This window comes from Camarhynchus parvulus, chromosome 5 (genome assembly GCF_901933205.1).
Source record: "Camarhynchus parvulus chromosome 5, STF_HiC, whole genome shotgun sequence".
Lineage (NCBI taxonomy): Eukaryota > Metazoa > Chordata > Aves > Passeriformes > Thraupidae > Camarhynchus > Camarhynchus parvulus.
In genome coordinates this window covers 36,469,812-36,477,500 of record NC_044575.1, presented here as the reverse complement: position 1 = coordinate 36,477,500, position 7,689 = coordinate 36,469,812, and positions in this window count along the sequence as shown.

The window sequence follows — 7,689 nt, the reverse complement described above, 5'->3', positions numbered from 1 at the left end:
TAAGGAGCATGCTGTTATCTCACTGTGGAGCCCGACATGACTGTCTTGTCACCCAGTATGAATCAATCAGACTCAGCTGTCACATTGCACATCCTTAAAATAAATTTCAGCACTGATGTGTTTTAGATTCAGAACCAGATGTAAACAGCAGGTGACCCAAAGAGGAGGGGATTAGAAGAATTGGTAGAACATTGGGATGGGACTTAAGCTGAAAATGTGTAGATTTAACAAAGAGCCTTACTGAATCTGATTGAACCTTACTTGCTCTTCTAATTTGATTTAGTTCATACAAAGTTTACAGGTCACACACAATCATATCTCAAAAGCAGGCAAACCATTTTATGATTCATGTGGAAATCAGAGCCGTGTACCTTAGGACATTGGGTCAGAGGCATTGCAGAGGGATGTGTCAGCTCATGAATCATGAGAATGGCCCATTTTAGAGTTCCTTCCCATAAGCTTGTCCCACAGCTACTGATGTGGTGTAACTCAGTTTTGGTTTGTCTGCAGGATTCAATACAATCTTGTACCGCTACAGAACACTAGTGTGTTTTATGGATCAGAAATTAATGTACACACTGAGATAAAGTAATCATGATTAAGTAAAATCCTTAGCTGTTGGTGGCTCAGAGCTGATTTGTGACTATATGCCCGGGACACAGGATTACACGAAGTCCAGAGCTAAGAAAAATCAGCCCAGAGTGGAGGGGGAACATATTACTGTAACTCCTCAGTCTTCAGTACTAGAGCTGGGTGATTATTTGAGATTTAAAATAAGAAATACAGCAAATAAAATGTTTTTGTGAGAAGTGAAAGGCAAAATTTAGCAAAGACCTTTATTAGGTGCATTGCAATTGAATGTTACACTGTTTTGTAAAGGCCTTTCTTTGTCCTAAGCACTGATTCTCTGGGTGGGGAGATTTCAAAGTGTGAATCCCAAAAATAGCATTGCCTTAAATGCTGGGAAATAAGCTGCACTGCAGGTTTGGTAAATCTGAAGGTTTTGTTCAGCCACTTAGTCATAGCTGCCCCCTCAAGCAAGAGATAGCGAAAGGATATTTTTTGAGAAGGTGGGACTAGAACAAACATAATGACCTGAAACTGCAGGGGTCCTTTGTATCTTATAAAAGAAGCAGAGGTAACAGATTTCCTATTGTAGAGTATTATAAAATGGCTAGAGCCAGTAAACTGTGTATAATGATTTTGACTTCATGTAATCAGCAAAGCTCCATTGACTTTAATAGAAAAACATTGATTTGCACTAGCAGAAGAGCTGAGTGGAAGGAGGTGCATTACTGATTGTCTTGTTAATGTGGGTAATATTCCTGAAATAATTATCAAAAATAGAGATTATTGAGGGTTTGTGTTTCTTCTGTAGCTCCATTCTGCCGGTCCTTAAGCTTCCAGTGACAAAGCTGTAACAGTACTACTGCACAAAGTGCAAGGAACACATTCCAGAGGGGGGTCAGAATTTATTGTCTTTTTTCCCCCTGATTTGGATGAGGATCCCTCACCAGTCCTGAGGCACAGCTGCCCTCTCCAACTGATGGTATGTATTACTTTGTGCACTTGTACAGTGTCTACTATAGGGGTAGAGGGGGGTACCTGAGAATTCAGCAGCAAAGAACAGGACATTCAACTCCCTGCCATTTGCATGGAGTCAAATATTGCCCTCATTGAAGATTTTTTTTTGGAGTCCATATTATTCCATGTATGAGCAGGATTTGGCCCTAGATGTCATGGTTACTGTGATAATTGTGGACAGATCTGGACATGGCAGTTAGGATAACACAGCTGAGATTCCCAAACCCAAACTAATGTTCTGGATTTGGTTTTGTAGCTTGGGAATGAGAAACTTTCATCCCAGTGTGAGGACTGGCAACATTTTCTAGGCTGGCTCAGTCTCTGTTTGCAGAGTTACCCAGGTGTGTAGGGAGATAGAACATAAGCAAATAAAGGTAATATAGAAAGTAATCTTACCCCCTAAAGAGTTGCGGCTGAGCCAATTATTAAGGATTAGGAGCAGGCCTGATGTTAACAGGCTGCAGCTGTAGCCAATAAGAAGAGTGTTATAAAAGAGTGGATTGGTTGGTTGAGGGGGCAACTGGAGTCAGTTACCGTGAGGACAAGGAAGAGTCAGTGCCTAGAGGAGCTGCCTACAAGAAACATCAAGGAGGTACAAAACTCTAGCAATATGGAACCCTTGCACTATAATGACAACAAATGGTGACCCTGATGTGAACATGGATTTGGGAAAAAGGACTTGAATACTAAACTATTGGTAAAAAATATCAATTGCAGCTATTAGTGTTTGTTAAATATGAGTATAAAAGATTTTGAAGGTAAGTACTTTGTAAACTGAGAAAAGCTGAGGGGAACTGGAGTCAGTTGGCTACTACGAGGATGAGGAAGAGTCAGTGCCTAGAGGAGCTGCCTACAAGAAATATCAAGGAGGTACGAAACTTTAGCAATAGGGAACCCTTGCAATGTAATGACAATAGAACTCTTGCACTATAATGATAACACATGTGGCTTTGATCACATGTAAAATTCTCACTTAGGCTGGTTCACCTGCTTACCATCAGATCCACCCACTCAGATGCAAAAATCTGTAAATCAAGAGGCATTAATGTGGAAAAAGAACAAAAGGCACTCAAAGCACCAGTGCTTTCTTTCCTTCCCCCCAACACACATTGTCCAGCTGGGATGCAAAGCATCCTTAACACTGCTTGGTTCTTCACTGAAGAGCTGATCCTGGACCTGTTCATGAACATTACGAGTACCTCTCTGTCTGACCACACGCAGTGCAAGTCAGGGGCTTAACTACCAAACATTTCAGTTCCCCACAGTCCAACACAAGGCTTGTTTGTGCTCAAGTACACAATGACAGTTTTGATTTCTACATACAAATATATAACCTCTCACAGTATCATATTATCTTTGCCTTGACCACGGGACTATTGCAACTCAATAAAGTGCTAATGGAAACCCAAATGTTATTTCGTTAACTTTCATTCCAGATTATAGCCTGGCCTGGACAACATCATAAAGTTGTGCTGGCTAGAGGCTGATGGACAAGTGCTTTTGTTATCTTTAGCCATGCATGCTCTGTGCAGACCTCTCTTGTCACACAAGCTATCCCAGCTGAATTTGTGCTTAGATTGGCTCAGTGTGTTTGTCTGATGGCACGTCCTGTCCGTCAGTGAAAACCACTGCACTACGCTAAAACATCACAGCAGAAGCTGCACAAATTTTTCCTGGTGTGCTCACTGGATTTTCACAGTAGGATGCTTTACTGTAAAATGCACCTGAAGGGCAGGATGAAGTAATATACTAGCAATGCCACAAGAGATTTCCTGATTGGTTTGAGCCAACCTAAAACTGCACTGCTGCTAAAAAGCATTGTGCTACCTTTACTACTCTCCCTATGTTCTTATTATGGTGGCCTAAATGAAACTGATCCTGCAAGAAAAACAGGTAAATTGGATCAGCTCCCTCATCTCTCTGCCCCTGGGGCTGCACTGAGGGAGCACTGGGACAGCAGAAAGAGTAGGGGGATGACATAGACATGACTTCCCCCTTAGTGGGAGCATGGCCTTTGATGTGAGTCCTGGCCTCAGCTGAGATAGGGTAAATTTCCTGCCTCGTAGCTGGTACAATGCTGTGTTTCAGATTCAGTATGACAATAATGTTGGTTACACACCGATATTTTAGGTGTTGCTGAGTGATACTTGCCCCAAGTCAAAGACTTTTCACTGTTTCATGCTCTGCCAGTAAGGAGGTACGCAAAAAGCTGGGCGGGAGCCTGGCGAGGACAACTGACCAAACTGGCCAAAGGGTTGTTCCCTATCACAGAACACCCAGTATATAAAGTGGAGGAGTTACTTGGAAGGGCACTGAGTGCTGCTTGGTGATGGGTTGGGCATTGGCCAGTGGGTAGTGAGCGATTATATTGTGCATCACTTTGTTTAAAAAAAATTGAGTTCTATTTATATTTTACTTTAAGTATTCAACTGCTCTTATGTCAACCCTGTGGTTTTACCTTTTTCTGATCCCCCTCCTGATCCCAGTGGGGTGGGGAGTGAGTGAGCAGCTGTGTGGTACTTAGTTGCCAGCTGAGTTCAGTGATGACAATGAGATTAATCCAAACTACACCCTTGGTTCTTTTCCATTCATCATCTCCAGATGGAGAGAAATGGCCTGTCTGGAAGCATGGGCTGCAGCTCAAGTGCTGGTGGTCACATTGTGGGAATCACTTAGTGCAGCTATTATGATAAACCTGCACATCTTGGCTGCTTGCAGTGAGCACCATCAGTTGAGTCAAGCTGTCTCAGAAGATGTTAACTCAAAAGCAGACAGCTGGAAGTAAAACTGCAGTGAAGCTGAACAGTGAGTGCTTTCTGTGGCTGCACTTAAACCCATGCCTCTTATTGCATTGCAACTGGCTGTCCAACACAATTTAAAATTAACAAGCATCTGCATCTCCATAGCTGTTAAGTCAGAAAAAGAGAACCAAGAAGGTGATTGGTTGCCCAGCTAATGTCTGGCCCAATTCTTTTTCTGACAACCCCTCAAGTCCTAATGCCTCTGTCTCTGCAGATACTATATAGACAGGAACACATCTGGATGCAGCGTAGAATTGTTTTTTTTAACTGGACCGCTGAGCAAGCAGGAGTTTGAGACCATAAACAAAACATAGGATGAGTCTTAGGGTGGCTACTCCCATGCAGCTGTGCTGTAATTTGAATGTCACAACTGACTTATCTGGAGATGGAAGCAGCTTTGCTTTTGAGTCAGATATCATCACATTTGAAGAGCTGTTCCTGGCCATTAAATAATGCCTCAGATGATTGTTGGTTTAATGCTGCTAGATGGCATCTATCAAACAAAGCTTTTTCCTGGTAAACATGTCCGAAGTAACATGTTTGGGGTTTTTTCTTATCTTTGACCATTTGGAATGAGACCGCTTTGGTCAGAAAATTGTTAGAATGCTGGTCAGGTAAGGCTCACCTGATACATGCAGGAAGACAAAGAACACCTAGTCAGTGTTTGGCTGGCTCGTGAATGTTGCCTCAAGCAGAACATGTTAGTGGTCATCACATCATCTCACACTGCAAGTGATGCCCTACTACTACTGGCATTCAGAGGAAGCACTGGGAGACAGCTAAGGTTTTCAGAGGAGAACTCAGAAGAGTGTCTCTTTTGGAGAGTGCAACAGCAAAAAACAGTGACCAAGAAGCCAGTGAGGAGCAGAATAGGAGAAGACTGAATCTAAGACTGAGATTAAGAAGAGAGAAAAATGGAATGAGCTGATTACACAGAGGACATAAAGAGTGAGGGGAAAGTAGTAATTTTGCAATAAGCTGGAGAGAACAGACAGCTGCCCTCAGTCAAGACCAAAGGAAGGGGTATGGAATGGGGTGGTCCAACAAAGAGAAAGGAAGATACAGACTGGAAGGAGAATAAGATATTAGGATGGTAAAATGCTAAATATTAAAAAAGAGGGGAAAATAATAAGAAAACAAAAAAAATTAGCATAAAAGGCAATAACGAGGAGCAAAAGACCAGTAGTCCCCAACAATACTGATATATACTGAATTAGGCAGAAAGTGTCATTGAGTCTGTTCTGACAACATAGGCAGCACTGTGCAGTCCTCCCTGATACCCACTATTGTACCAGTGACAAGACATGACAAGAGCTGCTTTGTCTTCCCTGCCTGGTGCTGCCCTGCTGGGGCAGAGCTGCCCTTTGAGGAATGACGTGTATGAGGTCAGTCTTAGCAAATCTGCTCCTTATCCTTCTTGGTCGCACTTTCATCAACAAGGCCTTATTTATACTGAGGGTTTTTGTTTTTTTTTTTCTATTTTACTATTCCCTAGCTGTGACAAGCACTACTGTAAATGGTCTTCTGGTATTTTTACCTCAGACTCATCTGACACAAAGAGTAATAACACTGCTTTGGAGAAGTCTCCCATAATGCTCTTACCATTGCAGTTACTGACTGACAGAGTTAAGACTGCTGTGAAGCTGATATCCTAAAGCATTCTTATTGCCCTCCACAGCACATGGATTAAACCAGACAGCTCTAAAACTAAAAACCTAATAACTGACATGGCAAAAAACTCTCCCTGTTTTCAGCTGTCATGTCACCAAAATGTTTTTTCTTTTACTGTTATAATAATAAATGTTGTTACAATAAAGAACTAAAGAATTTTGTGCTGTATTTGGTACAAGTAAAACCCTTAGTCTGGAGCAAAGGTGAGGCAGGAAATTTTGGCTGTTTCTTAAAAAAAGGACATTAAGTACTGGGAAGGATGACTAAAAAGAATTCTCTCCAAATGTTCTCTGAAATACTCCATGTTTCAACTGGTTTATAAAGAAGGGACTGGAGTTTAGGAAAAGAGATGAGTTTGATTGCTTTAAATCCAGAGTGGGCAGCTGATGCTGATCAGTCTGTGACTTGTTTATAAACATTTCTATGCATCCCTGTGAACCAGGGAGAACTTCTTTATAGGCTCCTTCTTAGACAATCCTACAGGAACTATGGGAGATGCAGTCTCCTTTTGCATACATTTGTAAGGAAGAATTTGTGCAGCCCAGTGATTGCCTACAATCTGCTATAGAAATATGACAATTAGGTTAATAACAGCATGCAATCCAAAGAAGAAAACTGTCAGTACGTTCAGAGCTCAGAATAAGTGAATTTTACCTGTGTGTACTGCATAATATATTCTTCCCCTTACAGCTTCTTGGTGTTAGTTCATGGCACTGGTGAAAAATGAGGCTTTAGATAGTTCAACTTTCTGCATCAGTGTAACTGCATATGGGCATTAGGTCATTCATGGCAGACAGTGTCTATAATGCCATGTCAATGGATTTTAAAAAGAAAGAATTTGATTCTTTCCTGGGGAGAAGTGTGATGAATTGCATTACAATATAGCTTCATACATGCAGTCAGCATCTTGCACAAGGAGGCCAGGATTTTTAAAACTGCAGAGTGAGCCTTTTCTGGGTCCCTGCAGTCTGAATAGAAACCCACACATCCTTACTATTTGCATATGTCCCCATTATGCTTTGGAATTCACAGAAGACTATTCTACACTGAGGAACAGATATTTCTTTTCTTATGGAAATTACTGTTCCTCAGAGTGTCTAGAAGTTACTGAGCAGTACTAAGCTATGTTTCTCTTTCTTCTCTATAATATTATACAATTTCCCCTGTCTGTTCTTTTAATCCTACATATCACATCCTCTTTGAGTTTCTAAGGAAATATGATCCGTTTGATAGTGATTTTTTGCTATAAAGTGATCTATATCCATGACAGGTAAAAAGCCCCTATTGCTAACTGAGCTTTTTAGACAGATTTTATAATAAGGTTTTGAATATTTTTTCTTGTTCAGCCTTAAACTTCTGAGAACATTACACTTAAAAGCCTAGTTTTCCACAGAAATAAAAGGTAAATATTGATTAATCTTTTACAAAATGTAATTATCTGCTGTCATAAAAAGAAAAAAGCACCACCATAAAGCTTTAATGATATGGGTCCTTAATACAGTTTCAGTTAGTATCAGTAGAGAAAATTGAAATGAAGTATGTAAGGAAATAAAGTGTTTTTATCTCAAAGACAAAACAAAAGAAGGAATCAATCTGTTACTGAGATACAGGAAAGCTGGTCCTTACAACCGCA